The following is a 26,299-nucleotide window of genomic DNA, read 5'->3' as shown; positions in this document are numbered from 1 at the left end:
GCATTCTGGGTTCTAAGGGTGCTCATTGCTCCTGACTTGCCAATGCTTCCTGGCACACGGTAGGCAGAACTTGTCAATATGTATTTTTAAACAAGAGAGAGAAAAGAATTTTACATTAATAGTTCTAATTCAGTTTTAAGATGTAGGATTTTTTACTTCTTGAACTTTTTTTTTCCCCTGAAGTCTGAAAATCCTTGTTCCCACTGACACTAACACAATTACTTGCTCACTTTATCCTACAATATACCGGTAATAGTTTAAAAATAGAAACACTAATGTTAGTACTAAAATTAAGTCTACAGAATATAGTTTAAGATTTCTGTTACCCTAATTATGAATGAGAAATGAGCATTACACACACACACACACACACACACACACACACACACCCTCAGATGCATCTTAATTTCTTTTTTTTTTTGGTGCTCTCTCTTCCTATCTTTTGCCAATTTTTGTATTAGGTACTTGATCATTTTCTTCTCAGTTATGAGGAGTGTTTAAATATTAGGGATATCAAAACCCTGTGCTGTAAGTTGCAAACATTTTTCTCAGTTTGTCATTTGTTTACTTATTTTTGAAGTGAATATAACTTTAAGATTTTACTGTCTTCGTAATAAAACAGAAGATGAAGCTTAGAATTGGATCACTTGGCCCTTTCTCTTACCTTCTTCCAGTTTAAAATGTTTGCATCTTTTAATAGCCAGCATTCTCTTCGATCTGTATTTGGACTCAACACATTCAAGCCTCAGCACCATCTTCTTTGTAGTTTTAGCGTCTTCCCAGAAAATTGGCTTAGCCTGTCCACCATAACCACTTTGTTCCCTGTCTTTGTGCATTTTTCTTGGGCATACAGAGAATTCTTGCCTTTCATGCACTGTGTCACTTCGTGAGGTTGGTGCTTGCTATCCTTTTTATAGACAGTCCAGCAAGTTTTGAGAAGATCCACTATATTGGTGGAAGTGTTAGCAGCATGGAGAGAAAGCTCATTGATATTTTTACTTTGTATATACTATTTTATAATGCCTACTTTTTTGTTTTTAATTTTTATGTAGTCCCATGTATCAAGTTGTTTCTGATCGGCTTCGAGATTTTGAATTAGAGGAATTTTTATCCACCCGTGGCTTATAAAAATGCTTCCATGTTTTTTCCTCTATGTTTGTGGTTTCTTATTCTGATCCACTTGATATTCACACAGGTGTGCGTTGTGAAGAGGAACAGATTCAGTTTTATCTTACTCCATATGGCTTCTCAGTCGGCAAAACACTTTATTAAAAAAATTACTTTAGGATTAACATAACAATAAAAAAAGAAAAAAAAAGAAATAAAGTAAAAAAAAAATTACTTTAGACCTCGACTTCTGGATGGAATGGACTAGCTTGTATATTGATAAGGCAAAATAGAAACAGTAAAATAAAAATGATAATCATACAAAATGAATTGTTTGCTGGTACTGCTGAGCTGTCATGTCCTTGGGACATGTAACTTGGGACTTAAGGGTCCCAGTTACTGGAGAGCAGGGAAGTGTACTGAGATGAACCAAATATTCTCTACTGTTCTCGCCCTTGAGGAATCTGCTGAGGTAGAAGTGCCCAGGACTGGGAGGCTGAGAAACTGAGAAACCAAGCATAAAGCAGACTAAAATACTGAGAAGATCTTGAGTTCACAATTTAATAAGTTTTGACAAATGCATACTATCTTGTAACCAACACTCAAACAGGATATAGAACATCTCATCACCCTAGGAAATTCCTTTGTGCTTCGTTCCAGTCAATACCCTGCAGAAGCTACTACTGTTACGATTTCCTTCACCACAGATTAGATTCGCCTATTCTCAAACTTCTTATAATGGAATCATAGAGCATGTACTCATTTAGGTCTTTCTTATTTTGTCAGACATACTGTTTTGATATTCATCTGTGTTGTTTGTATCAATATGTCTTTTGTTTTTCGATTGGCTTGTTTACTTTTGGGGAATAAAGCTCCATCCTAAACTGGAACCCAGTTGCCTGGGTCCTTGGATATCTTATATACCTGCCTTACTTACTACCCTGCTGGGGTCAGACTTTTCTCTGCCTCTACTTGGCCTTATGTATACGTCTCCTGTGGTGTATATATACTGGTTGTAGACAGAGACGAGGGCTTAACCATTCTTTATCTCCAGGTTTAGCACAGTTTCTATTACATGGGAAGTGGCCAGTGTATGAAAGACTTGACTAGGATTCTGCTTTTCGTGGATTGATTGCCTATAACTTTGGCACTGCCACTCCATGCTTGGTTGCCGTTGAACCTCCCTTGTCTTGAACAAACCCTCAAATTTGTTGTCTTAATTTGATCTATTGGATCATTGCCCAACATTGTAAGTGGAAATCTAATCTCTGAGTCAGCTAAATAGAACTGTAAACTGATTAGCATACTACTTGGCATGCATTAATTGCTCAGTAAAGTGGGAAGAAAGACATGGGGAACCCAAGCCCAATCCTTCTTGAGCCAACCATTGACACCACAGTTCTAACTATGGCCTGCAGCTGAGCCTGGCCAAGTTATAAACTATTCTTACTGTTTCCAAATTACAGCAAATTTGGTTTCCTTTCTTATTTTTCATTAAAAAATCCATTCCTATCTTCATCAGAAAATAAGTGCTTTGTAACAAGGAACTATATCTTCCAGTACTTTTTTCACATGCCCTAGGACTGATCTATGGTTTTATACACACTGGACACTCAAAAATGTAGAGAAAGTGGTGATAATGAGTTCAGAATAGAATAATGAGTAGATCTAATCCCCAAGGTGCTTGATAACATACAACCCCACAGAAGAGCTTATAATAACTATCACTCTTGATAGCAGAGCAAAATGAACAAAAAGATAAAAATCAAAGAGAACATCTGGATAAAAAGTGAGAGGGAGCAACAGAAGAGAAACTTAGCCATAAGAATGTTCTGTAACTGTGGATTGCCAAACTCAAGGGAAAGGTTTAGAAAAACATGATAGGCTCCACTTACAGGGAACTCAGGTTCCTTAGCAAATGGATTTGGTAATTGGAATTTTTGTTCCTTCTTTTCCTCTGGGAGTATGTGGATGAAAGTTAATTAATGTGGTAAAATTGCACAGTGTCTTTGAAAATTGCAACTTCTGAAAGACCCATTGCACTACATCTGTGCAATTTGCATGACGATAGGGGAATGGTAAAGAGGACCCAGACCTACCAGATGTTTTCCCTCTGAAGTTTCAGACTCCAGACTTAAGATCACATAACTGAGAAGGAATAAAATGGGGAAAGACAAATCCTACAGATTTATAGCAGATGATTATAAGCCGAATTGCATAGCTTTGTGGATAAATCTCACCTGGTAGTCTACTGGGGCAACTTGCAGATTTGCATACTCAAGTTGAATACCACTGTCTCTTAAGTCTCCATCCACTTCATTATCATTTCTTACTTCTCATGTTTTCACAAATTGTTCAAGTAACTACTGCTGAGCAATAAGTTACCTCAAACTTAGTAGTGTAAAGCAGCTATTTTATAAACCTGACAGATTCTGTGGGTCAGAAATTCAGACAAGACACCACAGGGATGGCCTGTCTCTGTGCTACAATATGTCAGTCTTCGTGTCGCCGGGGGTGAGTGGAACCATGGGGACAAGTATCTAGAGGCTTTGTTACTTGCTTGTCTGATGGCTAGGCTGGGGTGACTCAAAGCTGGGCTTGGCTGGAACCATCTCTACAGCTTCTCTCAGCGCTGTGGCTGGGTTTGTAGAGGGAGAGCCTTGAGACTCAGCGTTCCAAGAGAGCCAGGCAGAAGCTCCATGGTCTTTACCGCCCAACAGCACAAGTCACATGTCTTTACTTCTTTTATATTCTATCTTCAGAGCAGCTGCAAGTACCCTAAGAATCTAGGGGAGGCAGAGGACAGAGACCACATCTCTTGATGGGAGAAGTGTCAAAGGATTTGTAGCCATAAAAAAAAATAAAAATAAAAAAATAACCACCACATCTGTACATTAAAAAGCAAACACAAACAAAAAAATGGTATTTTATTAGTCAACACTTTCTCAGACTTGCTCAAAGGACAAGTTATGTATTTGTTTCTGGTCCTTTTGCTATCAATAGTAATAAGGCCTGTGTAATAGGGTTCTAGGTTGGATTCTGACTATGAAGCACTGGCATGATATTTGGAAAGTGGACAAGAGGCCATTTTTAGTACCTGACAATGGTGGGCAGGTGGCAGATCTCGGCTTCAGTGCTCCTGTCAGCTGAGTTCATTCACGGCAATGTCCTTAATTGTCCACAGCTTCCTAATTTCCTAAAACCCAGCAGTCTTTTCCCCTCAGCCCTTCCATCAGTTCTATAAGCACTATTTCCCTGTATTAAATTCCTTCTTCTTTGAAATGCCTAGAGAAATTCCTCTGGTTTCACAACTGACCCTTTAATCTATCTAATTCAATTATGTACTTATTATATTTCAGTGGATCAGGGAGTTATTTTGCAAATGTCACTTTCTAAAAGTCAGACATATTCCCCCTGGAGATTTGCAAAACCTACCTTTATAATGTTCTAATAGCTGATTGTATTTACTTTACTAATTTATATTAAAGGTCCAAATAATTATTTAAAACAGGCAAGTAATTTTTGTAATCAAGTTATTTAAGTCTGATAATTTTTAGTAAGAAAGAAAAGGAAGAATGTTTTGATAATACCCCATTCTGGGGTAAAATGCCATGAATACGTAAGGAAAGCCTAAATAATTTAATAAACTCTTAAGTGATATAATACATACTGAATAAGTTATGCTAAATGCCCATGGACAAAAATACATTTGAAATAGTAAAGAAAAAAATATTTGAGTTTAGCTTATTTTGTCTTTGTTGGTGTTCTCTTCCAGTTAGTAGTTTTTATCAGAATGTCTGTATTACACTTAGAAGCATAAGTATCTGGGGCACTGCCCAACTATATTTATAGACCGGAAAGTGGTAATGAGATATTTCTTGTATTTTGCCAATAAATGTACATGGAATATAATACATAAGCATACTTTGACTGTCAGAGTCAACGACAGAACCAACACTGTTGCTCCTAAGGATCATATTATTGTTCAGTAATAAAGACAATAAGAACAGGTTTTAGGGCGCCTGGGTGGCTCAGTCGTTAAGCGGCTGCCTTCGGCTCAGGTCGTGATCCCAGAGTCCTGGGATCGAGTCCCACATCGGGCTCCCTGCTTGGCGGGAAGCCTGCTTCTCCCTCTCCCACTCCCCCTGCTTGTGTTCCTGCTCTCGCTGTCTCTGTCTCTGTCAAATAAATAAATAAAATCTTAAAAAAAAAAAAACCAGGTTTTAAAAAGCTTATAGACAAGCTTGAATCTAACTGAGAGTGGGGCAAGGCAAAAGATTTTGAGCAAAATTTCTGACCACTTGATTTCTGACTGCTTGAAAGGAATTCCAAGAAGTCCCCCTTTATTCTTGATCCTCTTTATATTTAGACCCCCTGAGAGTCAGACTGTTGAAAACCTTTTAACTTGGAGTTTGCCAGGCAAATATCCCTTTGCAAGTTGAGAGGTTCAGCTAAGTTGGGAACCCTCCTTGGATGAATACTATGCCTTGAACACTTTGCATGTTGATGTCAGCTTGCAGACAACTCTGAACCCCGTGCCTGGAAAGTACATGGGTGTGCACGTGAGAGACATGTTAGTGTGTCAACCATAGTGCATTGCGCTGCTCCATTTACGACAACATGGGGTTAGTATTGGATCGTGGGTCACCTAGACCCCTTGGACACGCTTTGCTGCTTGACCACATTCATAGTCTTTGCCAGTGACCTTAGTAGTGAATGCTTTTGATCACTGAGGCAATTGAACAGAGACTATTAGAGGTTGGGAAAAATATCCTTTAAAATGAATATCTGATATTTACAAATGAATAAATTTTCAGGGTGAAATGAAGGAAGGGGAATTGTATTCATAGGGACCAGTAAGTGCAAGGCATAGGCCCATTTGGTAACTTGAGTAGCTCTTTGGAGTTTGAATTTATGGAATAAGCAGACTCTGGGAGAAGGGGCTCCTGAGAAAGGAAGGGGCCTTGAGAAAGGGAGAGGCCAGATATGAAAGAGCTTGCGCCTATCTCAGAGTTTCACTTTATGTAGAAAGGGGAGTCAGGATTTGAATCATCATTGTACTGCAAGGCCAGAGCTGTGCTTTGGAAAAGATCACTCTGGCGGCTTTAGGGAGAATGCATCAGAGAGAATTTGAGAGAACTTGATGTGGTCTACACTAATATGGTAAAAACAGCCTTCTTAAAAGCTGGATGTCAGTGAGACCTTCAGGGACTTCTCTACTACCCTTCCCCTTCCATTGTGTGCGGGGGTGTATGTGTATCCATAGGGAAAATGGTTCAGGCATGGTACCGCGTCCGTAGCTATTTCTCTGTAAAGGAGAATTTACGACTCAGACCCCTATGCCTGCCTCTTACCGCACGGAGCAGACTAGACAAGAACAGAGAGGAGGGAGAACAATGAAGTATTTAAAAATAAAGTCAAGGTTGGAATAGTCAAACACGAATTATACAAGCATAACAATCTCCAGTTTTGGCAATTCCTAAAAGTCAACAAAGGGCTCAAATGTTTATGAACTAAAGACCACCAGAAGACTCTTTGTGGAAAGAAATCAATAAATGTAGTAGGATCAGAAAAAAATCCACAGCTAGGAAAGAAAAACCAAATATAATGATGCCTGCCGAGGTAGGTCAATCTCTTAATTTGTGATGTCTTAAAGAGAGTTTTTAAGCAATAATCTGGAAAGACAAGAGATTTAAGAAAAAAGAAGTAATTAGAAATATATTATGCTTGCTAGCAGGAAACATTGCATTGATTTCTCCTGAATATGTTAATGGGCTCCTCAGGAGAGTTTTTGGCTTAAAACTGGGGGGACATGTTAGACTTTGTGAAGAAACCGAGACTTTTGCAATTTTATCAAACTCCTGGCAAAGTAAAATAGCCCAGGACTTAAAAAATGTGAATACTAGCTATAAATGAAGAATTCTAAGTGGATTAATTCAAAGATGATTTCATTCATAACTGCCAATGAAAGTAATAGAAAACTCATTTGTGTGTCCATGTGTATAATTTTGTGGTAATTGAAGTTAAAAATGAGACATAAAGAACACAGGGGCCCAGCTGTGAGTGAAGGAACTCCCAGGAATGTAGTGGAATTGAGCATTTAACCCTGGTTTCTATTCTGAGTCTCTAAAAGTGAGGTTGAAGCCAAAATTCATGTTCAGAAACTTGAATGTTTGTACTTTTTAAAAGTGACGTTCTAGGGGATGAGCTACATTAACCAGACGCATATGAGAGTGATGAACAAACCAGAGTAAGGCATAAATTTATAATGAGAAATTTAGCTTCCAAGCAAATTGGCATACTTCTGTCAGCTGATCTACTCAGTGTGGGAAGAGCTATGTAAGCAAGTCACATTCAGAAACTTCTTGGTAAACGGGAATAAGAACAACCAGAAAACAACCACAAAGAGTATAATTCAAATGCCTGGAGTCTTAAGGGCATGATAGCTTGGAGTTCTCAAGTAATACAAATCAATGGAAAATACTAAACCAGGCTCGCCAGCTCTTTCCTGAACGAGGCTAACAACCTGTTTATAAATATCCCCCCTTGTGTACTCTTTCTAGGCACTGTACAGACTATTTTTCTTTCTAGTTCAGGCAAATATTAGGATAGAAGGACAGGAAATCTAAAATACTTTTCATGAATTTAGTACAAACTAGCCAGGGACGAGGTGGGAGTTTCCAAGGGCTAGAGTTAAGGTAGGCTTGAGGAATGGAAGGAAGTTATAACTTGAGCAGTTTTGACCTGAAGCAAGAATGATGAATCAAGTCTCCAGGGACAGGCATTAGGGAGGCCAGAATTGCTAAGAGCAGAGGGCAACTTGCGCTCATTGATGGTAGGCAGCTATGATATCAGTGTTTTTCACCTAAAGCCAGTGAGGTAGACACGGGAAAGTCTTTTTCTGCTGGAGAGCACATAAGAAGCTTAAGGGTTAAAGGAAGATGAGAAGATGGTATAACAGCCTGGGGCAGAAAGAAAGAAGGAAAGAAACCTTGTACTTTTTAAAAGTGATGTTCTAGGGGATGAGGTAAGCATCTGTGAAGTTGAGTGAGGTAAGCATCTGTGAAGTTTTGGTTACAGCTGCTTTTATTTTATTATTTTATTTTTAATTTTTTTAAAGTAGGCTCCATGCCCAGCGTGGACCCCAATGCAGAGCTTGAACTCACGATGCTGATATCAAGACCTGAGCTGAGATCAAGAGTCAGACGCTCAACTGACTGAGCCACCCAGGCGCCCCTATAGCTGCTTTTAATTCTGAACAATCTGGGCTATTTCTTTTTTTTTTTTTAAGATTTTATTTATTTATTTATTTGACAGAGAGAGACACAGCGAGAGAGGGAGCACAAGCAGAGGGAGTGGGAGAGGGAGAAGCAGGCCTCCCGCAGAGCAAGGAGCCTGATGCGGGGCTCGATCCCAGGACCCTGGGATCATGACCTGAGCCAAAGGCAGATACTTAACTGACTGAGCCACCCAGGTGCCCCCCCAACTTAGATCTTATTTGAAGAATTAGTTTTTTATCCACAAAAAAAATTTTTTTAAAGATTTTTATTATTTATTTGAGAGAGAGAGAGAGAGAAAAAAACAGCATGAGAGGGGACAGGGTCAGAGGGAGAAGCAGGCTTCCCACTGAGCAGGGAGCCTGATGCGGGGCTCGATCCCAGCACCCTGGGATCATGACCTGAGCCGAAGGCAGACGCTTAATGACTGAGCCACCCAGGCGCAATCTGGGCTATGTCTAAAAGTCCTTAATTGCTAATAATCCATGCGTTGAACTTCCTCAAGGAAGGAATGAACTTGGGCAGGAACTACAGAGTCAAAAACCGAACCTTCTAGGAGTGACCAGTAAGTAGTCTATCACACCCAAGTCCGAAGTTCACAGAAAATTCACAGGTGATGCAATGAAGTGTGGCTACCCATCTGTACTGAGCCAGGGGGAAATAGCTGCATAGGGTGCGTGCGTGCCCATGTGAAAATTGCTGTTTTATTTACTATGTTTCTGTTGGATGGCAGCCACAAAAGTTGGGGTGCTGGATGTGTGGACAAGCTCCTTCCAGGGAGAAGCTGGAGAATTGGTTTTATTGTTGAAGTGAGCCCGAGGGAGAATTGGAATGGATATTAATGGTGTAGAGATGAAATCGTTGTGCCCATATTTCCACAAAGTGAGTAATAAGTACATTTTTGGTTTGTAACTCCATTCCAGAAGCTATTTTCTCTACTAAAGTGAGTATCACAGAAACAACATGAGGACCAATTAGTGGCAGATACTCTTCAGAGGGTGTTGAGGGCAGTAAGGGCTTTCTAGAAATACAATTATTAAAGCCAGTATTTAACTCAGAGCAATTTGTATGAAGAGACTGTAAATAAGTATGTGATAAAAGTAAATATTGTTTCAGCCTAGGCTGGAACCAATAGCACAGCATGGGGCCCATAAAAGGGGTTTAGCAGGGCCTGCATGTTGCAAAGAGAGGAAACTAGGCTGGATTAGCACAGAGATGACTTTTTAACACCCGGCAAAGGATTTTCATTAACCCTTTAGTGAGAGGAGCTGCATGTGTATTCTAGTCGTCCCGCTATAGTAATCGCACGTGAGTATACTCAAGTCAGCTCTCCAATAAATTGCATATAGTTTTCATTTCATGGTATGAGTAAAGCATCTTTAAACAAATATCTTCATCCTTTCATAAAGTCTCGGTTATAAGCAGCAACAGCATAAATAATAATAACCACAAGCTCTGGTATTGATCTGGATGAGCATTCAGATTGAGCAAACTTGACTGATGGAAATCAAGGCTCCTGGATCTCAGTGGGATAAACTAGGTAGGCCATAACAGCTACAGAATGTTGCTTTTACTGTTCGTTTCTTTCTCAGGGTGCTACAGGCTGAAAAGATAGGGATATTAGAAGCAGCAAGGGCCCAGCACCAAAGCTGGGGACCGGTGAAGGTAGATGCAAGACTGGCATAGATTAAGGTTTAGGTCAAGGTCGTGGGTTGAGTGGTGAGTCTGCTATATTGGGCACACCACGCTGAAGGCGATACTGGCTTTCGAATGTTTCCAGGGCTTTCCCAGGACACTACAGAATAAATTCCTGCCTCAAGCCCTAAAACGTCAGCTTTGGAACTGTCTTCAGATCTCGCTTGGTATGAGTAGGGGATTCCAGCCGGCTGGGGGTCTGGCTCTCCTTGCCTGTGGGGCTAACGTTCCCAGAAGCAGGAAGTGGCCACTGTCCGCAAGCCCTAAAAGAAAGTTAGTTCCAGGCCTTATCTGTTAGGTGGGCTCGGGGTATGTGTTCAGGTGCTAATTTTAAAGTCCTCAGATTTTCCAACTGAGCAGGGCTGGGAAGGTTTGGTCTGACAGCAGATGTGAGCATTCTATAAAAACTGCCAGATGATTGCCGCCGATAGAGGATGCAGAGTGCTCGGGAACTGATTCACTTGCACTGTCTAGGGCTTAACGCCTTGCTATTTATTATTAATTGTACTCCATAAAACTCTTGTTTACAAATCATTTTAAATTAGGTTTTCCTCCCAAGGGCTGCTGATTAACCCACAGACTGTGGAAAGAAGTACAGCTGGAACAAGTTAAAGGCCTGCCCGGGGTTACATGGCAAAGCTGGGAGGGCAGAGCTGGTGTGAAAACAGAGATCCCTGGAGTCCTCTGTGGCCCACCGAGTCACACGCTGCAGGGCGTCACCGGGCTGTTCCCTCCAGCCAGGTTTGGGATTCTAAGAGCAGCTCTGGCCACAAGCGGTTTACAAATCATCTATTTGGTGTCCTGCACAATAAGTAATAGAGTTAAGATGCCTTCGTCTGACTCTTGAGTCTGGTAAAAACTGGTTTTCTTAAGGCGCCTCTGTACTCGATATCCAACTTCTCCGGAGGCCTGCGAAACCCCTAGAATATTCAAGGAAAGATGGTTTGTATCTGAGTGAAAATATGTTCATCCCTGGCGTTGGCTGACTAGAATAATGGTCTGAGAAACGGAAGCATGAGGGAATAAAACAATGCCCCACATTTGACTCCCACAGTTGACAACCCACCTCCACGAACTGATAGTGCATTTGACATACATTTTTCTTTTAAATCAATAAGGCTTTTGAAAAATACCAGAAAAAGATTTCATTTCTTTTAGCTGTTATCAAATTTTGGATTATAAGGATATATGGAGTTTGTTTTTTTTTTTATCACATAATTGAATTTTGAGATGATCTGTTTCTATGAAATGTGAAGCGATTAAGGCTGCTTTTGACTTTTCTCTTTGGGGATAGACTGTTATACCCTTATCCTCTCATATCTGAGTAGTCAAGAGGCAACATTACACAGAAAATTGGGAGCATGCCTCGTCCAGGACACATTTTTGAAGTATTTCTCTGCTGTGTTCAGGGCTTTCAGACTTCTCTTTCTTCACCCCTGCTCTCTCTTTACTTCATTGTACGTCTCTCTGTCTGCTCTGACGGTCCACGTTTCAGTTCTACCTAAGCATGTCTTTACATAAAGCCCTTCTCCTCATATTCCAAAATTGCTCTTCTGTTTTCTAAGTCTCTGCTATTAAAGTGCTCATTACTCTGGGGATATCTCAACTGGAGTTTAGGAGGGAAGTAATTTAAAGCAGCCCGTGCATTCTCCATAAAGGACTTAATTGTTAAACTAATTCTCTTAGAGTTATTTACCTTTCATAATGGGCTTGTTAACCCAAATGAATCTTGATTTGGTAGAATGTCACACCTGAGGAGAGGGAAGAGCCCTATTCAGGCAGTGTGGAGGAGAGAGTGTAGGGCAGTGGGATCCCCTCGCTCCTTGTTGTTTATCCTATGGACTGATCTCTGAAGTGAGAGACCTGCATATAGTGATCCAGTTGTTTATAATTTTATCGTCGCTGCCCTGTAGAATATCGATCTATTTAAATAGGTAATTTTGAGGTGACCTATTTGATGTAATAAGAAGCATCTCGCTTGTTGGTCTCGTTCCCAACTCAGCCAGTCACGCACAAGGTAGACTCCTTGTTTGGACTCTAAGCTGCTCCCAAGTGTTCTGCTTTGCTTGATATGGTCCCCTTCTCACCTTGCTTGAAATTCATTAGTGGGTCATAAAACAAATAGAAATAACCTCTGTGTTTAGTAGTGGGTTTCTCTCTCTCTTCTACTGGGACATGGTTGAGTTGACGACACTCACCACTTAGTAACTTAGGGTCCATAGGAATGAGATATAAAACAGTTCTAGGCCATGGGTTTCTCATAGTTGGAGTAGGATGACAGCGTATATTCACAGGAGCTGGTTGGGAGCTGTCAGTCGTGGGGAGATGGAAAAAGGAAGGCTGATGGCGAACTTCATTCTTTTCATATCCCTCCCCCCCTCCCCCCCACCCCCTGCGGACATGCAGATTTTGTCTTAGGTGAAATGGAAAACTTTCAGCGTCTGGTACTTAGGATTTCAGTTCATTGTTCACATTCCTTTGAGTTTCTGAGATAATAATGAAAAAGACCAATTTGGATTTCAGGAACGTGAGAAAATTTATACTGTTTGTGAAGCCAACAAGCCTCCTGGGAGGCAGGCAATTAGATAATTTAAGATTATTTCAAAGCTATGTATGTTGAATAGAAGACATATATAGGTCACAGAAATCACTTCTTAAATTAGTGTTATTTAAGTGTTTCAGTCTCCAGCCAACATTGCTACCTGAGAGGGTGTTGACGTGGAGGAAAATATTTGTACGAGAGACGAGAGGAGTCAATGACTTTGATTTTCATTGGAATATTTTTTACCATAGCATGTCCCCATCCATGTTTTCCTCATGAGCTCCAGGCACCTTTCAATGTTTAGTTATTTCTGATAAAGACTAGGTATTTCTTAATATCTTGGCAGCAATTTTATAGAATTTTATATTCTACTGCATAGGCAACAATATTGGATCAGACCAACACTGAAATTGCTTATACCTTAGTTATCTACTCTAGGAAGGTGAAAATCCTCTGAGACAATAAGAAGTATAGGTTGTGACTAGTTAGCTCTTTTTAATAGGTAAAGAAAATTAAAGATTTGAAATTGCTTGGGTCTAAATGGCCAATAAGTTTATAATGTTCCAATTCTAAAGAAAACAGAGGAAATAATTTTAATAGGTGCAGATTTGAATTCAAACCCCGGCTACTTTCAGGTAGTGGTCTAGGATAGGCTTCCTAAAAGAACTCTATTGCCCTACACTCAGCTCTCATGCAGATGGCTCCAGGAAGACAAACTTTGTCCTGCAAAAAAAAAAGTACTTGCCTAGCTTGAGGTATTTGGAAATCATGCTCATGCTTCGTGGCCATTGGAAAAGTTTTGCGAACTTGCTCCACTAAAGGAGATCTTGCAGGCTATTTAGTGAAATAAAGCCACATCTTCCTGTCCCTGGAACTGCAGGTTCTTCTGTGAACTGAATGGCCTTCTCTGGAGCAGGGACAGAAACAGTCATTTGGGGAGGAGGGGTATGGTCAGAGTATAGAATAAATGACATTTTCTTTCTTGCATTGCCTGGCAGACTGCCTTCTTGGAACACATACATATAGACAGTTGTCACACATCTTAATTATATGGAGCACAACTGTAGATGACACAGAGAATATATTTGCCTCTCTTAGAAAATATTTGATAGAAAACATGTTAACATCAATCTGAAAAAGCCCGCAGTTCTTGTGATATGGTGGAGATATCCTCTGGAGTTAGTAGTATCCAGAGAGCCCTGCTAAATGCTTTGAACTGCCCTCGACAGCTTACTTTCTTTTCCTCAGAGAGTTAGCACCAGTCTAGCATCATATATGTTGCCTTTACCTCCAGTTAGTGAAGGTATCGCCCACTCTTGTCTCTGCTCACACTGTTTATGGTGTTGTAAACCAAATACTTGTTATTATTCAACTCAAGGAGAAACAGATTTTGTTTATAATTACATGTTATGAGGCGTGTTGATGTCCCTTGTCTCTTTCTAAACCTAATTCGGTTGGCCTAATAATACTCTAACATTTCTTTCTTTCTTCACAGCACCTGCACCACGGGAATTATCTTATTTATTTGCCTACTTATTTGTTGTGTGTATGCTCCGACAGAATGTGAGCTTCATGGGGGCAGAAACCTTGGCTGGCTTATGTGCCACCATATTCTGAGCACCTACAATAGTTTTGATCCACAGTAGGCAAAGAATAAATATTGGTCTGATGAAGGAATGGAACAAAGCTGGAAGATTGTCTTGTCCCTGGCTACTCCTTGGACCTTGTACCAGCCCTTGTCCTACTGACCTCTAAATGTCAGAGCTCTCCAGGACTCCATCCTGAGCCTTCTTCTCTTTCTTAAATTCACTCTCTCGGTGAGATATTACCTATTTCCTTGGCTTCGATTGCCCCATATATGCCAACAACCTCCAAATATATCCAACCAGCCAGACCACCTATGGATTCCAGACCTGACTATGTATGCACTTCCTCCTTGATCTGCATCTGAATACCTCACAGCTTTACTAAAATTAACTTTTAAATCAAACTCTTTTTTTTTTTTTTAAAGATTTTATTTATTCATTTGAGACACAGATACAGAGAGAGAGAGATAGAGAACATGAGCAGTGGGAGATGCAGAGGGAGAGGGAGAAGCAGACTCCCCGCCGAGCCAGGAGCCCCATGTGGGGCTCGATCCCAGGACCCTGGGATCATGACCTGAGCCGAAGGCAGACGCTTAACCATCTGAGCCACCCAGGCACCCCTAAATCAAACTCTTAAACTTCCATGCAGCCACCCTCACTAACCAACCAGCCAGCCAACTAAAAAAAAAAAAAAAAAAAATGAACAAACAAAACAATAATCAAACAAAACCAGTCCTTTGCCTGTATTATTCAGCTCTGTAAATGATAACACGTTCCACGCGGTGGCTCAGAGCAGAAATCCAGGAGTCATTCTTGAATCATCCTTTCCTTGAATCCCATAGTTCCTCTATCTGGCTGTCTTATTGTTTCCACCACCAGAGTATATCTGGAAATGTACTTGTTCTTTCTTTCTCTGGTGCTGGCGCTGGTGGATTTCCTTCCACTTTTAATAATGCTGCACCATCATGGTTCCCACGCTTGACCTGCACCACTGTGTTCCACACAGCGACTAGAAGTCAGATGACGCCACTCCCTGGCTTAAAGCCCTCGTTGGCATCAGACTCCTTCCAGCTATGGCAGATGAAGTCCTAAAGGATCTCATGCCAGCCCTTCTTTCCAGCGCCTTTCTCACTGATCATGCTTCAATCATGCTGACCCTTTTTCTGTTCCTTGTAATTGCCAAGCTCTTGTCAGTCTTGGGATTTCCACCCATGTTTCATTCTGACAGGAATTCTTTCTTCTCATGATCGGGCTGAGTTCTTCTCATCTATTCATGTTTCAAGAGAATTTTCAGACATCCCGTGTAAGGCGTTTCCTCCCCGTTCATTTGAAATTTTATATTGTGGTAATCATTGGAATTATTCACTGAATATTTTTGCATTTCTTCCATCTGAGCACACTGTGGTGCTATACTTCTTCACTCTCTTCAAATTTAAATATGACCATGTGACTAGCTTTGCATAATGAGACATAAGTAGGAGGGATACGAACCACTTTCAAACAGAAACTTCAAGATCATGGTGGGATTTGCCACACTCCTTTTCCACTGCCGTGGAGATTGTTGAAAGCACATGTTAAAGTAAAGCATCTATCAGCCTGATTCTCTGAGTGACAAAGATGTACAGACCTTTCCCATAGACTTGCACTGAGCAAATTGCTTCAGTGGGGGGAAGAAAAGCTTTGCTGGTATGAAGCCATTGAGATTTGGGGGTTGCTCATCAGCATAGCATAATCTCACCCAGCCTGACCAATGCATATGCTAACTTGCTTGCTTGCTTTCTTTATTATCTTTCTCCCACTAGACTATTAAATCTATAAGGGCAGGAACCATGCTTATTTGATTCATCAGTGGTATTTAGTAACTGACCAAGGGCATAACACAGTAAGTGCTTTAAAAACAATTTTGAGTGTGTGAAAGAACAAATGAAAGTTCCCCCCCCGCCCCCGGTGGCTAAACGTGACTCAAAATCGTGTTATAAACATTTCAATGAAGTTATCAGAGTTAGTAATGTTAGCATGTATTTAGACAGTACTTTACAAAATCCCATAAGAGATATTCACCCATTTACAAATCTGTTGTGCTCGTATTTGGTGTATGTGGTAAATGCCTAAAGTGCACAAAAGTATAGATAAAGGCGTGGTGGTCACCTGAATGGATTGTAATGAATGCAGTGCAGTGTGTGGGAAATAATATTAATTCAAGGTAAATCTTCTAATATACATACTGTTACTGCTTCCCTGTCTCTCCATGATGACTTTATAGTATAGATGGACTTCTGTCCCTGATTTAAAGGGGACAGGACACCTCTTCTGTCAAAATAAGGTGACAGGAAGGGCACTGAGAGTGGTTTAAGGATGGTGGTGGAAAAAGGAGTAAACCTAACGCTTTGGTTGGGTGTGAGAGATTCCATCAGATAGCCAGAGCTTAACAAATTCTTATAATTTTATAGTTAATAAAAAATTATGATCAATAGAGTTACGTTGCCAACATTATCGCACTTCCTTCTCAAAATAAAAAAATAATCCGTTAACTCCAGCATGTAGACATTTCTAGCTCGACTTTTTGAATGAGAACATTGAGATTCAGAAAGACCACAACAGACAAGTTGTGGCACAGCGGAAACTCAAACCAGACTTTTGTCTCTAAGCCTTCCTTCTGGTGAGCTTCTATATACCAGATATTTTAAATGAATTCAGTAGGTAGCAATCAAGTTACACATTAGGGCTTTGTGGGTTTGTCCACCCTCACAGTCATTTAGTAGCAGAGCTCTTTAAGTACCACCTCTCCTGCCTTCCTCAGTTTCTTCCTTGGACAATGGTTTTTGTATTTGCACAACGAGAGGCTATTTTTGGCCAAAAGATACCATGCCCTTGTTGGCTTCTTCTACCTTTTTTTTTTTTTAAGATTTTATTTATTTATTTGACAGAGAGAGAGACAGTGAGAGAGGGAACACAAGCAGGGGGAGTGGGAGAGGGAGAAGCAGGCTTCCCGCGGAGCAAGGAGCCCGATGTGGGGCTCGATCCCAGGACCCCAGGATCATGACCTGAGCCAAAGGCAGACGCTTAACGACTGAGCCACCCAGGGGCCCCCTACTTCTTTTTTTTTTTTTTTTTTTGGCTGGGTTTTTTTTTTAAGCTAGAATAATTATCAGTTGCCTAAAGGACTAATGCCCAATACAAATATTAAAAACCCCAATATACCATTGTGTTATAATGTAACAGTAGTGTTAGGATGCTTAGTATAAAAGTCATCAACATGAAGAGGGAGCTAGTCATTGACAGAGGTGCTAGTTTCTAGTGGCTACGTTCACCCTCAGCTGCCTGCTTCAGTGGCATTCTATGGCATCTGTTCCTATCTGCCACCAGGAGGCAGAGTGTATATGATGGCAGCCTTTTGACTTTTTTTTTCTCTTGAACATTTTAATTTCTTGCAAAGCAGTGTGCATGTATATTTTTATTAAATAAGTTTGACATGTAACATTGTATAAATTTGAGGTATACAGTGTGTTACTTTGATACCTTTATATATTGTACTTTGGCGTTGTAGTGATATTTATCACATTACGTAATTACAGTATAATATTGTCTGTATCCATTATACTGTGCATTAGATCTCTATAACTTACTTACTGCTCATTATAAATCTCTACCCTCAAACACTATCAGTCTTATCTCCTTACCTTTCTTCCCCCGGTAACTGCTTTTTTACTCTTTTACAAGTTTAATTTTTTAGATTCCACAGGTAAGTAATATCATACAACACTGGTTTTTCCTCTGATTTATCTTGCTTAACATAATGTGCGTGAGGTCCATCCATGTTGTCTCAAATGGTGAATATCCTTCTTTCTCATGGCTGAATAATATTCCATTTTATATGCGCACACACACACACACATCATTTTTATCCATTCGTCTATTGATTGACATTTGGGTTGTTTCCATATCTTAGCTATCGTGAATAACACTGCGATGAACATGGGAGTGCATGTATCTTGTCAAAATTCTGTTGGCATTATACACCTTTGGGTGTATAATTAGAATTGCTCGATCCTATGATAGATCTATTTTTAATTTTTTGAGGAACCTCCATATTGTTTTCCATAGTGATTGAATGAACTTACATTCCCATTAATAATGTATAAAGGTTCCCTTTGCACCACATCCTTGCCAGCACCTGTTTTCTCTTGTCTGCTTGACAACAGCCATTCTAACGTGTGTGAGGTGATGTCTCATCATGGCCTTGACTTGCATTTCTCTGATTAGTGATGTTGCGCATCTCTTCATGTGCCTCTCTGCATAGCAAAAGAAATAACAGAATGAACAGACAACCTACTGAGTGGGAGAAAATCTTTGCAAACCATAAATCAGATAAGAAGTTAATATCCAAAATATACAAAATACTCATACAACTTAACAAACAAATGAAAAACTAATAATTTGATTTAAAAATGGACAGAAGGGGGCTGCCTGGGTGGCTCAGTCAATAGGCGGCCGACTCTTGATTTCAGTGCATGATCTGAGGGTCATGAGATCGAGCCCCACGTTGGGCTCCCTGCTGAGCGTGGAGCCTGCTAAAGATTCTCTCTCTTCCTCTCCCTCTGCCCAACTGCCCCCCACTCACACACATGCTCTCTCTCAAAAAAATTTAAAAAATAAAAATGGACAGAAGAACCAAATATACATTTTTCTAAAGTGGACATAAAAAATGGCCTTGACTCCTTAATGGCAATTAAGAAAACTTTTTTAGCTACCTAGAGGAATCCAGGGTTTTAGAGAGCTTGGAGGCTATAAACCTTGCTATATGGGCCGTATAATCAGTAACTATTTGAGACATCATTGCTTTTTTACTTATATATTTTTTTCTACTCTAGAATGTTCTGTCAAGGATTAAATATATGTGGTGGGAATGTAAGTTGGTATAGCCATTGTGCAAAACAGTACAGAGGTTTCTCAAAAAAATTAAAAATAGAAATACTATATGATCCAATAATTCCACTACTAGGTATTTATCTAAGGAAAGCAAAAACACTAATTTGAGAAGATATATCCATGCCAATGTTTATTGCAGCATTATTTATAATAGCCAAGATACAGAAACAACCTAAGAGTCCACTCACTGATAGACTAAGGATAAGGAAGATTAGAACACACACACACACACACACACACACACACACACAGAGGAATATTATACAGCCATAAAAAGGGTGAGATCATGCCATTTGCAACAACATGGAAGGACCTAGAGGGTATTATGCTAAGTGAAATAAGTCAGACTGAGAAAGACAAATACCATATGATTTTACTCATCTGTGGAATATAAAAAAAAACCCCAAATGGATAAACAAACAAACAAAAAGCAGAATCAGATCTGTAAATACAGAGAATTAATGGTTGCTAAAGGGGAAGGAGATGGGCAAAATGGGTGAAGGGGAGTGGGAGATACAGGTTTCCAATTACAGAATGAATAAGTCATGGGAATAAAAGACACAGCATAGAAAATATAGTCAATGATACTGTGATAGCGTTATATGGTGACAGACAGTAGCTACACTCGTGAGCATAGCATAAACTTGTCAAATCACTACGTTGTATGCCTGAAACTAATGTAACATTGGGTGTTAATGACACTTAAATTAAAAAATTAATTGAAAAAAGGATTATCAGTTCAAATTTTGACGGGAATGTTCTAGGAGCAAAGGCGGCAATGGCAAAACAAGTTTTAGACCCTGACTACATTGGAGTTAATTAATACCACTTAGTCTTGGTCCTTAAGGTTTGCCTTTCTGCCCCTTACTATCTCATTTCCTAATATCAAACCAGGTACTCCAACTCTTTTCTATATTAGGGTGATCCTTTGAATAAGGGCACTTCTTTAGGAGTAAAGGTGAGCCTTCATTAATATTAATGATTACAAAGATCTTGGAAGTGATTAAACCCAAGCTTTCCCATTGGAAAAAAGATGATAATAGTGTCAACTTCACAAAAGAGCAAGTGGAATGATAAATGTAAATGTGTTTTATAAAATGTAAAGGAGGGGGCGCCTGGGTGGCTCAGTCGGTTAAGCGGCTGCCTTCGGCTCAGGTCACGATCCCAGGGTCCTGGGATCGAGCCCCGTGTCGGGCTCCTTGCTCAGCGGAGAGCCTGCTTCTCCCTCTCCCTCTGCCTGCCTCTCTGCCTACTTGTGCTCTCTATCTCTCTGTCAAATAAATAAATAAAATCTTTAAAAAATAAATAAATAAATAAATAAAATGTAAAGGAGTCGATAGCTTTTATTAATATAGTAATGTGTTAAATATAGAGATAACAATGACTACCTTTGAAGCCTGTGGAAAATTTGAGAAAACTAATGAGATTATATTTATAACTCTCTCAGGCTTCTTCACAAATAATTGGTATATAATGTCATGCATAATTAATGATTAGTTATTTATTTTATATTTGTACCCAGTTCAGGGAGGCAGCATCTTTTACTGTTTGATTACAAAAACCCAACAAACCAATGGACAGAAAATGACCAGGTTGAGAAATAATTATTAATTTGATAGACCACACACCTAGATGTAACAAGAGTAGAATTCCCAGGATGTCATATTATCTTTAAGATACTGGACTTAAAGAGTATCTAGTCCTTCTCTAGTATTACTCAAGGCTATGTGAATTTAATGAAGGTAGTCTCAGCTGGTTTGGCATGGTAGAATAGAATTTGAAGTTGACTGTTAACCTTGTTCCAATGACCAAATTAAACTGCTATTTTAAAGAAGGAAGCTGAAATAAAACTTAAAAGTATCAGACCAATTGTGCATAATGCTGGTCGATTGTGAGAGTTGTTAACATTAAAGAGACTTGGCGAAGGAAGTTCTGAAAACTTCCTGTAAACATGAAAGAGGAAAGTATGAGCTAAAGTCTTTACATTCAGTCTTCCACAGAAGAGGCTGTAGGAAAGGTCTCTTATAGTCTGACTCTCTGATCCTCACTATTCAATAGCTACTCTGTAGAGTCCATACTAGTCTCTGCTTCCTCAAATAATCATGACATGCTGTTTAGTGATATTTCCAAATGTCTAGACTAGTTTGATAGTCAAGGCATGCATATATAAGGACATCTAGCAACACATGATAGAGAGTAAATGTTAAATAAATGATATGGGAAATAAATATAGATTTTGAAGAAGAGACCCTTGAAGAGTGTGGTATTCAAGCTTACAAAAGTGGGAATAGCTTATTAGTTATGCACATGTGTTTTTTGTTACAGTTTTTTCAATTCTTTTTTGTCCAATTTTTTTCATTGTGTTTATCTTTTTATTATTGAGTTGTACATTTCTTTATGTATTATGGACACAAGGTGTATATCAGATATATTATTTGAAAATATTTTTCCCAATCTGTGGCTTATTTTTTCATTTTCTCAATTGTATTTTTCTGAAGCACAAAAGCTTCAGTTTGATGGTGTTCCAGTTTATCAGTTTTTTCCTATATGGATTATGCTCTGGGTACAGTGTTTAAGAATTCTGCCTAACCCCAAATCATGAAGATATCCTATGAGTTCTTTTAAAATGTTAACAGTTTCAGCTCTCACATTTAGGTATATCATTCATTTTGAGTTAATTTTTGTGTATGATATGAGATAAAGGTCTAAATTCATCTTTTTACATGTAGCTATCCAATCATCATATCACTGTTTGTTGAAAAGATTATTTCTACCCACCATTGAATTGCCTTGGCATGTTTGTTAAAGATCAATTAACCATAAACATAAGGATCTACTTCTGGACTTCCAGTTGTTTTCCTTTGATTTTCCATCTCTTTACTTGGGCAAGTACCACCTTATTTTGGTTACTGTATCATTATAGTAAGTTTTGAAATTGGAAGTGTAAGTCCTCTTAATTTTTTTCTTTTTCAAAATTGTTTAGGGTATTCTCAGTCTTTTGCATTTCAATATAAATTTTAGGAACAGCTTGTGAATCTCTGCAAAAAAAAAGCCTGCTGGTATTTTGATAGAGATTACTTTGAATCTATAGATCAATTTGAGGAGAATTGCCTTCTTAACACTATTGAGCATGAACATAGATTGCTTCTCGATTTATTTATATCTTCATTCCTTTCTCTCAGCAATGTCTTGTAGTTTTTGGTGTACCAGACTTGTACTTCTTTTATTAAAATTCAGCATTAGTTGGTTTTTTTTTTTCACTTTTTGAGGCTGTTGTGAATGGAATTAATTTCATATGTGGGTGGCTCATTGCTGATATTTAATTGATGTTTCTATGTCTATCTTGGCTCCTTTGACTTATTCCCTTATTTTGTTCCTAGTTTGTTTAAAATTTTTCCTAAATGAGTATTAAATTTGTTCAGGGGGCGCCTGGGTGGCTCAGTCGTTAAGTGTCTACCTTCAGCTCAGGTCATGATCCTGGGGTCCTGGGATCGAGCCCCGCATCAGGCTCCCTGCTCAGCAGAGAGCCTGCTTCTCCCTCTCCCACTCCCCCTGCTTGTGTTCCCTCTCTCACTGTCTCTCTCCCTGTCAAATAAATAAAATCTTAAAAAAAAAAAAATTTGTTCAGTTTTTTCTGTGGCTATTGAAAGCATTATATATTTTTTTCATTTTTTTCTATTAATGTAATAAGTTACAATGATCAATAGAGATACATATTGATAAAAAGCACCAAATGCAAATTTTGGTGATAAAAAATGTAACTGAAATAAAACATTTCCTAGGGGTCTCAATGGTAGATTTGAGATGGTAGAAGAAAAAAAAAATCAGCAAACTTAAAGAAAAACAAAATTGAACAGAGAAGAAGAAAAGGAAGAAAAAGCAACAGAGCCTCAGAGACCTGTGGTATACCATGAGTATATGCATAATGAGCTCTTGGGAGAGGATAAAGAGAAAGTGGAAGAAAAAATATTTAAAGAAATAATAGTTTAAAACCTCCCAAATTTGAAGAAAAACATTAATTTAGACTTCCAAAAGTTCAACAAACTTGAAGGAGGATAGACACAAAGAAGTTCACACCTACAAACAGAACCAAACTGTTCAAAGCCAAAGACAACAAGAATACCTTGAAAACGGCAAGAGAGAAACAACTCACATCCAGGAAGGAAAACAATATGATGAACAGCTGACCCCTCACCGGAAATGATGAAGTTCAAAAGGTAGTGGGATAATATTCAAGTGCTGAAAGAAAAAAAGTAAACCAAGAATTCAATATTCAGGAAAACTATAAAAATAAAAGTGAGTGCACAGATAATATTATTTCAATATAGAAAATACCAACTAATCTATCAGAAACTTCTGAAACCAGTGAGTTTAGCAAGTTTCCAGGATACAAGAATCAACTCTGACCCCATATACCAGCAAGTAACATGTAGAATTTGAGAATTTTTAAAAATGTCATTTATAATACTTCCAAAAAGTAAAGTATTCAGATATAAGTCTGATAAGATATGTATAGAAGCTGTATGTGAAAGACTACAGAATGCTGATAGAAGGAATTGCAATAGGTCTAAATATATATAAATGTAATATATATATGATATACTGTGTACATTCAGTCTTTTTTAATAATTTCTATCTCTATTGATTCTCCATTTATTAGAACACATTGCCATAGTTTCCTTTAACTCTTTAGATGAATTTCTTTAGTTCCTTGAACATATTTATAATAGCTCCTCTGAAGACTTTGTAAAAGTCTGTGCCTTTGTTTCTATTGACTGCTCTTTTTCCCTGAGTATGGTCATGTTGCTTATTTCTCTGCATGTCTTACAATGTTTTTGCTGAAAGCTGGGTATTTTAGATTATATATTATAGCAACTCTGTATTAGAATCCTCCCAGGTTTGTTTTTATTGTTGTTCGTTCGTTTGGTGACTTGCCTGCACTAATTCTGTGGACATGTTCTCCCTCATGGTATGTGATGGTATATGGACATTGATATTTGTGCTCCAATTAAAAAAGCATCCCTCTGTCAGCATAAAACTTAGTGATTAGTCATTAATTGGTCAGAGTTTCTTCTCAAATACAACCTCATTTGAATCACTAAGGATTCAAATTGCCTATGGATCTGTGTCTGGATTGAGGAATGCAGTCAAAGTTCAGGCAGTTTATAAGTTTGGCCTTTTTTTTTTTTTCTTTCTGCTCTCCTGTCTCTTCTGAGCATGCACAAGTTTTCATCTGGGGGTGGTGTTCCTGGCTGGCTCCCCCCCCACCACCTTTTCTTTATCCTGTGCACAATCTTGTAAATGCACACAGCCTTTCAGACCATCAAAGTATATAGGAGCTCCTCGAAGCCTACTATGATGTTCTCATTCCATGGATTACCCTGTTATATTTCTGCCTATTTAGCTCATCTGTTGCTTGCCCCAGTCAAAACAGCAATTTCAGATTAGGTGTAACATGACCTACCATTTGGCTGCCAACTACGTTCAGGGACATACTGTTTTCCCATGGTCTACTTAAAAATCAAGTCAGCCCCCTCTGGTAGCAAAGTCTGTTTTTCAGAGCTTACTCTCTTGGGGTAGGATTACCATTCTGATGAAGCCAGGGGAGGGTTGTATGATAGCCCCCTGGCTAAAACACCACACACTCTTACCGTTTCTACACAAGGGTCGGTAGCTTTTCTTGAATAAACACTTTTAAATTTGTCGTATGCCTGAGGTTGATTTCCAGAGCCCTGAAATTACTGTTTTTGACAACTTTATCAAGTTTTATTGGGGAGTAGAGTTGATATTTTGCCATTCTGGAAGTCTCATTTCCCAATTAATCTTTTAAGAAAATTATGAAAATCTATGTTTACCCATATATTTACCATTTTAGTGCTCTTCATTGTGTGTGTGTAGCTTTGAGTTTATATCTTGTGTAAGAATCTTCCCCCTGGAGAAGTTTAACATTTTTTATGTTACAAGTTTGAGAATGAATTCTCTTACCTTTTGTATTTCTGAAAAAGTCTTTGGTTATCTTATTTGTTGAAAGCTTTTTTTCCCCTAGATTTAGAATTCATTATTTTCCCTCCTTTCAGTACTCACAGTCCTGTGACTGTTTTCCAATGTACATAGGATTGCTAATAAAAATACAGGGCACCTGTAATTTTTATTTAACTGAATTTCAGGTAAACAGCAGATACTTTCTTAGTATCAGTATGTCTCAAATGTTGCATGGGACATACTTTCACTAAAATTGTTTAGTGAAACAATTTTATTCTTTGTCTCAAATTCTAATTTAACCTAGCATCCTATATTTTACCTGAAAGTCCAGAAAAAGCTGTTTCTTATATTTTTCATAGTTTCTAATTTTTTTCTATGGGAGGACATTTCTGTAGTAGTTACTCCATTGATAGAAGCAGAAGTCCTATTGTTATTTGTTTATGGATGCTGTACATTGTCAATCTCACATTGTTGATTTTCTCAAGTCTGTTGTCTTCTTTTTTTTTTCTTTAAAGATTTATTTATTTATTTGACAGAGAGAGACACAGTGAGAGAGGGAACACAAGCGGGGGGAGTGGGAGAGGGAGAAGCAGGCTTCCCACGGAGCAGGGAGCCCGATGCAGGTCTCGATCCCAGGACCCCGGGATCATGACCCGAGCCGAAGGCAGACGCTTAACGACTGAGCCACCCAGGGGCCCCTGTTGTCTTCTTTTAAAGAGTGTTAAAATTTGTTTTTTCTGACAGCTAAGTAATTTAAGGCTCTTCATGATCATTTTGAAATTTTTTTTCTTTTTAGGTTTCCTTTTGGTGTTTCCAGAGTAGCCTTCTGGTGTTTCCAGAGTATTCTAGGGCTGTTTAGTCCATTATTAATATGTGACCCTTCTGGAGTTTCTATTGAGTGTATTCATTTTCTTTCTTTTTTTTTTAAAGATTTTATTTATTTATTTGAGAGAGAGAATGAGATAGAGAGAGCATGAGAGGGGGGAGGGTCAGAGGGAGAAGCAGACTCCCCGCCGAGCAGGGAGCCCGATGCAGGACTCGATCCCGGGACTCCAGGATCATGACCTGAGCCGAAGGCAGTCGCTTAACCAACTGAGCCACCCAGGCGCCCGAGTGTATTCATTTTCAACAAATTCTCTCTCCCATGCGTCTAGTCACAGTGCTCATCTCTCCCAGGCCTG

General features: G+C 39.0%; 1 pseudogene; it reads right to left on the bottom strand.

The window, feature by feature from the left end:
• Positions 1-461: 461 nt before the first annotated feature.
• LOC115942699 (large ribosomal subunit protein eL42-like) lies at positions 462-24,643 on the bottom strand (annotated as a pseudogene).
• Between the last annotated feature and the right edge of the window lie 1,656 nt (positions 24,644-26,299).

This window comes from Leptonychotes weddellii, chromosome 14, assembly GCF_054177405.1.
Source record: "Leptonychotes weddellii isolate Sample4059 chromosome 14, ASM5417740v2, whole genome shotgun sequence".
Classification (NCBI taxonomy): Eukaryota; Metazoa; Chordata; class Mammalia; order Carnivora; family Phocidae; genus Leptonychotes; species Leptonychotes weddellii.
Note: the sequence above shows the minus strand (reverse complement) of the source record. Positions and strands in the feature narration are given on the sequence as shown.